The sequence below is a fragment of the Condylura cristata genome, unplaced genomic scaffold, assembly GCF_000260355.1.
Source record: "Condylura cristata isolate star-nosed mole 26May11 unplaced genomic scaffold, ConCri1.0 scaffold00017, whole genome shotgun sequence".
Lineage (NCBI taxonomy): Eukaryota > Metazoa > Chordata > Mammalia > Eulipotyphla > Talpidae > Condylura > Condylura cristata.
This window is the reverse complement of record NW_004567118.1, coordinates 1,006,258-1,013,257: the sequence shown is the minus strand read 5'-3', so window position 1 is coordinate 1,013,257 and position 7,000 is coordinate 1,006,258.

The window sequence follows — 7,000 nt, the reverse complement described above, 5'->3', positions numbered from 1 at the left end:
GGGTCAGGAGAGGTCTGCCGCGCCATGTGGTCACCTCCGGGGCAGGCGGGGATCGAACTCATGCGGAAGCGGCCCCAGCTTCTCAGTGCTGTGCTTTAACCCGCTGCGCCACCAGGGAGGGCCTGTTTGCTTGTTTTAATGTGCTTCATTGCTTATGACATTCAAATGAAAGTTTTGCAGAACTCACAAAACATCTCTGTGGTACCATACTGTTCCAACTGCAATAAGATGCGTTCCTGGATTCACCACTGAGGCAAGTGAGACCTGGATCTTTTAAAATCAGCGTATCTATGCTGTCAAATTGTCCTGTATCAAGGAAAAGAGGGGGAAAAGGTATTTCTAATATTCAAATGAGTGGAAACATCTTCCTGTGTCATTTCTTGTTCTTGAGGGGTAAATATTTTGAGCCCTGGTTCTTAGTAGGTGTGAACTATTTCCTTCCCTATCTCACCCCTTACAAAGGTCGGTGGAAGTTTGATAGAAACTTCCGCAACATCAATAGGATGATCATTTTGTTCATGAGTCAAGAACTTTGGCAAAGAGGCTCAGGGCAAGGGATGAGGTAAATCCGACAGGATTCTTTGGTGTAAGTGACAAAGTGTTGGAGACAGCGGAAGCCAGACAGAGGCAGTGAATGTCCTATGTTACTGAACTACAGGCAAGTTTGGAGTTCTAGCTCCTGGGACATTCTTTCTCTCACACCCATTGAGCAACTGTTCCTCATTCACTTCTCCCTGAAGCCCTCACTAGCCACCAATCTGTATTCTGTCTGCGGATTTACCTCTTCTGAGTACTCCTGCACCTGACATGATGTCTTCTCGGCTTACCCGTGTGGTAGCAGGTGTCGGTACCCTGTTCCTTTTTAGGACTGATACCCCATTGTTTGGATACACCACATTTCATCGGTCCATTCACCTGTCATGCACATCGGGTTATTTCCACCTTTGGCCATGTGAATGGTGCTGCTATGAATAGTGTGCGTGTATCTGGGGTCTTTCAGCTCTGTGGGGTGCGTATTTGATAGCAGAATTGCTCACCATCCTTTTACTTGGTCAAAGGCAGAAGCCTCCAGGCCTCCCTGGTGGACTAGGGGGTAAGTCTCAGGCCATTACTGCTACAGCACGAGTTTGATCCCTGGCCCCGGAGGTGACCCACATGGCGTCGCAGACCTCTCCTGACCTGCCTGCTGCTCCCCTCAGCAGTGTATTTCAGTCCATCTGCCTGTTCTGCTCCCCTCTCTGTCTCTAGTGAATCCTCTCACCCCTTGCACCTTGGGCCTGTACCCCAGTTCTTGTGTGTATAAATAAATAAAAACAAATCTTAAAACAAACAAATGAAGAGACAAAGGCAATAGTCCCCCTTTCTTTCTCCAAAATATTTTTCTTTTGTAAATCTTTATAAAAACATGCTCCTTGTCAGGTTTTAGAAAAAATACAGAAGAGTTTTTGTTGCTTTGATTCCAGGGAACAGAACTGCCTCTCTGCGGACTTGGCTATAGTCCCTAGTGACAGGGTGCCTGCCCACCCTTTCATTCCCCCACCCAGCGCCCCTCAGCTCCGCCTCCTCACCCCTGGGTCCCTGCACCGCAGCCCCTCGAGCCCCTCCAGGCCTCTGAGCCACCGCCAACGCTGTTCCCGGTGTGCATTGCCCTTCCTGCCCTTTTTGTCTGAATTCTCCTCTTGGTGTCTGACTTGCTCTGCCAGCTACTGCCCCCCCCACCATGTCACGCAGACCAAAAGTGGCCAGGACCACAGGGCCGGGAGAGAAAAGCCAAGCCAGGCAGGACCTGTGGCTTCTGCTTGACCTTGACCCAGGGCAGTTCCTACCTCTGACCCCCACCCCCACCTCTCAGATCTCCCCACCATGTCTAAACTGAAGGGGGAACCTCTAATTCCCCCAGGCTTGTCATTAGGCACTGGCGGCTTGCAGCGTTCCCCTGTTGTGACTGGCAGTGAGGCTGGGGCACAAATGGGCAACCCAGAAGGATCTCTCTTTTCCTCTTCCCTTCCTCCAGGCTTGTTCTTTCGATGGGGGAAGCCAGATGCTTTAGAGTTTAATTACAGGCTGCAGTTAGAAGCACAGAATGTCAGCGCTGGAAAGGAAGAACCTTATTATAAATAATAGCTACCAGCATTTATTGAACACTTACTCTGTGCCAGGCTCTGTGCCAAGCCCGTTTCTAAGCATTACCTTATTTAACCTTCCCAACAATTCTAGGAGCAGGTACCCTCACCATATCTGTTCTATGGGGAGGGGAACTGAGGCTTTAGGGAGGTTCAGGGCATTTCCCAAACTGGGCTGAGTGGTATAGAATGGCTGCAAAATGTCAGTGGGTTAGTAAAAAAACAAAACAAAGCAAAAAGTGTTCATTGTTACATGCTGTATTCCCCACTCCCCTGCCCCCCAAGAAATTCACAGGTCAGCAGGACCCTAAGCAAAGAAACCTGTGCAGGTGAGCGTTACGTCCGCTGCAGGCCTCCCAGAACTCTGATCCCGAGAGCAGTTTGGGGGCACCGATGTCAACCACGTCATAGATGGGGCCACAGAGGCCCAGGCAGGGCTTTAGGGGTGGGTCAGGCACAGAACCTGGCCCCAGGCTCTCTGTACCCCATAGGAAACAGAGCAGAACGCACACGGTGGGTCATCAGGGCTATCACCTGTTTTTATAAACGGAGTTTTATTGAAGCTGATCTGATCTGGCTCCCTTGATTTACAAACCAGCCAGCGCAGACCCAGAGAGGATGAGTTATCCCAGTCCCCACAGCTAAGGGAGGCAGAAATAGATCCCAGATCTCCAAAAGATAGATGCCTTCCAAATCCCAGCTCAGACGGTGGCCGCAGGGGTGGGGCGTGGGAAGTCCCACGTGGCCTGGGGACCTGTCTCCAGTGGCTGCTGCTTACACGCCCGCCTGCCCCACCGCTCACACACTGGAGGCATTTCTCCTGCCACTCTGTGTCCCTTTTGGCTTGTTCTGCCCTGGGGCCTCCTCCGAGCTCAGCCAAGTACGGTGATCTGAGCAGGAAGCAGGCATGAACCCTGGAGTCTCATAGAGGGCAAAAGCTAAACAGGGCCATCTGTGTGAATCCTGTACCAGAGGCAGTAAAACGTTATTAACTTCCCCTCAGCCAGGGTGAAATGGGCGATCGCTTGGACAGGAACCGGGGAGCAGGCAACCTTTGCCCACTCCAGAAGAGTCTGCCAAACAAATGCAGAGCGTGAGCAGGATCTCAGGGGAGCTGCTCCAAACCACTTAGAAAATAAATGATGTTCAGGGGCTCTTGGGCCTCCCTGAAGAACATCGTCCCTCAGTGGTCATTTATTTACATCACGCGCGTGTGTATAGCTGAGCGTGCAAATAAAACCTTTCTTATCTCTTCGTGAAAAGGTTACAAAGCACTTTATTAACCTTGTGAACAATTTAAAACAGCTGTAGGTTTAAACCGTTCACAAGCCCATCCAGTAAGGGTGCTAATGAGGGAGGTTCAACGAATCTCCCGTCTTGGGAAGGCAGTGTCCTCTGACCCAGGATGGCCAAGGCATTGCAGAGAGCTGACGGGCCTGCTCGGAACAGCTGCGGAGACAGCAGGGCATGAACAGTGGCCTTGGGTGGGGGCCCTTCCAGACTGCCCAGATGGCCTTTCCAGAGCTGGGAGGTGCAGACTTGTCACTGAGGTGGAGGGTAAAAATAGTCCTGTGTAGGCGGCAGCTGGGCCCAAAGGCACCAGCTCCCCGTCACTAGGGCAGAAGGAAGAGGACCAGTCACTGGCACCTTCCTCGGCCCCGGGGTGACCCCTTCCCCAAGCGGGGGGGTGGGAGGGTGGAGGGGGACTGGGGTGGGAGGAGTCTTTCCCTAGTGAGGAAGCACCTCCCTCCCCCACTCCCATGCACACAGTGCTGGAAAGAATTTGCACTAGATTATGAAGCAGCAAAGGGCTTAAATCCCGGGCTCGCCGGCTATCAGCACTGTGGCCCCTGCCAGGACTTTTCTCTCTGAGCCTCTATTTTCTCATCTGTCAAATGGGGGCCTAGTGATTTCTCTCTACCTGTTGCTCCCCTGCCAGCACATTCTTTACGTGCGGACCTGAGGCAAGTCAGCCAAGTCTTTGGGACACTTGAGCAGCCTCAACAAAGGTCCAAGGACTGAGGCCTCAGGACAGCAGCTGGTCCCCCTCAGGGGGTCAGCCAGGATGCCTACCCTCCACTCCCAGTCATGCCTTCGGGTGACCACAGCCCCAGGCAGCACCCTGGGTACACCCTCAGGAGAAACCCAGAGCCAGACCCACCCAGCTAAGCTGCCCCTCAGAAATGGCGAGATGATATGTGTCACACTGGAGGGCGAAGGATGCACAATAAATACCAACTACAGCTCCTTCTCAGGGTTCTTATAAGAATCAAGAGAGAACATAGACCACGCAACAACCAGACTTGCTGGGACCAGGGGCTTCAGAAGAGCAGGCGGAGGGTGTACTGGACAGGGAGTGGCCGGCCGGATTCAGGCCACACAGACCCCCGTGTACTGACCTCTGGGGAGGAGTCGGAGAGACTTAAAGTGAGATAGTGCCAGACCATGCATCAGAATAGAATTCTGAGGACCTGTGCAGCATCCCGGAGCCCTGTAGGGATCTGCCCATGGACTTGATCAAGAACACCGCTTCCAACTTTTGGCCCACTTCCAATGCAGGATAAACTGTGACTGGCTTCCCTAGCCAATCACAGAGGACACCTGCATTCTGGCCTGCCCTCCCACACTTCCCAGCCTCCTACCGGGGTGCGCCTGAAGTCTGGTTGTTCACTATAAAGCTCTCCCACTCCTCTGCCTGCCTTTGAGTCTTGGCCAGACTCAGTTAATGTGGCTGCCACCCTCGCTGCAGCAAGCTCTGAATAAACAGCCTTTGCTTGTTCTCACGTGGGTGGTCTTTGTTTATTTTCACAAGCCCAAGCTCTCTCTCTCCCTTCCTACTCACAGATCATAGACTACATCTTCCTCTCCACCCCCCACGCCCCCCATATCCGGAGAGACTGCTCAGAGAAGGTGGAAGAGGGAGATGGGGATAATGCCAAGCAGAGCTTCGAAACAGGGCAGATCTGGGCTCACACCCCGGCCCCGTGCTTGATAGCTGTGTGTCCTGAGAAAGTCAGTGAAGGACTCTGAGCCTGGCTCCCAAGGGGAAGTGGAAGCCTCTGTAAGAGCTCATTGAGAGCATATTTAACAGACTCGCATACAATAGGAGCTTAGTAGAGGCAGGTCAGGCATCCGCCCTCAAGCTTCATGGGACCAGCGCCCCTTCCCATTGCCGCCACTGCCTCTTCCCTGACCCTTCATCCAGACAGACAGCCTGACCTCAGCTGGTTGGACCCAGAGGTGTCTGGACTCCAAGTCCAAGGTCTTTCAGAGGTCAAAGGTGGGTCTCAGAAGGAAGATGGACCAGGGCCACAATCGAGCAGTTCTCTCAAGAAATCCAGTGACAAGAGCAGAAGTCGAAATGTGCAGAGCAGAACTGTCTTGTGGATCTGAGGGTGATCAGGGCAGGGAGGTTCCTGTCCAGAAAACTGAGTGTCCCTGGGCCAGGCCCCTTCCCAGGCATGGGGAGGACGACCAGGCCTTCTCTCCAGCTTTCCTTTGTGCATCAGTTTCTTCCTGTTTAAAGGAACTGTAACGGGCCTCCCTGGTGGAGCCAGGGGTGAAAGCGCAGCACTGCGAAGCCATCAGCAACTGCATGAGTTTGATCCCTGGCAGCAGACCTCTCCTGTCTCCCTGCTGCTCCCCTCAGCAGTGTACTTCATCAATCTGCCTGTTCAGCTCCCCACTCTGTCTCTGGTGAATCCTCTTGCCCCCCAGCATCCCACCTCCCACACCTCTGGCCTGTATCTCAGCTCTGTATGCATAAATTAATCTTGAGGGGAAAAAAAGAGAACTATAATAGCCTCCCAGCCCTGCCCCCCCCCCATTAGTGTTTTGCTAATAATGTGTCTGTATGGGGGGGGGTAATTTTGTACCCCTCAGTCCAATTCACGAAGTCCTTTCCATCCACTGTCTCTCACCCTACGGTCACCCCTGGAATCCAAGCTTCCCACTGCATCTTTTGGACTGGACTGGACTATTACAAAGATCTCTAGATGCTTCCTTCTTTCCCCACAATAAAGAATGCAAATGAACACAAGAATGTTAAACCATCTCCCACCCCAGAAATTCAGGAAAATATATTGAAAATAATGATATAGCCAAGATGGGGGGTGTCCCTCCACCAAGCCCTGGAGTATAAGCTGGTACATTTCTGGAGGACAATTTGGTAGGATGAATTTTTGTATTCTGCAGGTCTTTTTTCAAAATAAAATCTAAGTTAAAAATTACAGTTTCTGCACAAGGACTGCATTTTAAGGCTCTTTATGGTAATATAGTTTCTGATGCCAAAAAAAAAAAAAAAGGAAACAACTCAAATAAAGACCTTGGTTAAGTAAACTGTGGCCAGTAGCATTTCCTTTACCAGAGAGAAATGTGGTAGATCAGTAGTTCTTAAAGTGCAGCTCCCCAAGAACAGGATGAAGTCACTTTGTGGGGGCCCCAGCCCAGCCCCTATTCAGAAACTCTGGGCTGGGCCCAGCAATCTGGGTTTTAACAAGTCTTCCAAGCAATTCAAAACCACAGTTGTAGATGAATATTCATCACCACCTAGCGATACACTGTTAAATGACAAAAGGTTACAAAACAGCATGAACGAAGCGGTAGGTATGAAGAGCTCGCCCCTGTTTTGAATGTTCAGGCATAGAGAGAGACACGAGAGAAAGGTCTGGAAGAGCTGCACCCACGGGGAAACACCCGCCCTCTCGAGTGGTAAGATTATATACAAGGTTTAACTCCCCCCGCCCCCACCTTGCTAAGCCTATTTTCTAACTCCCCTGCGATTAATCCACTTTTGAAAAAAGGAGAGGAAAAAGAACTCCTTGTGTTGTTTTTAAGCGGAGAAAAGAAAATCAGATGGAATGGGGTAAGGGTGAGCC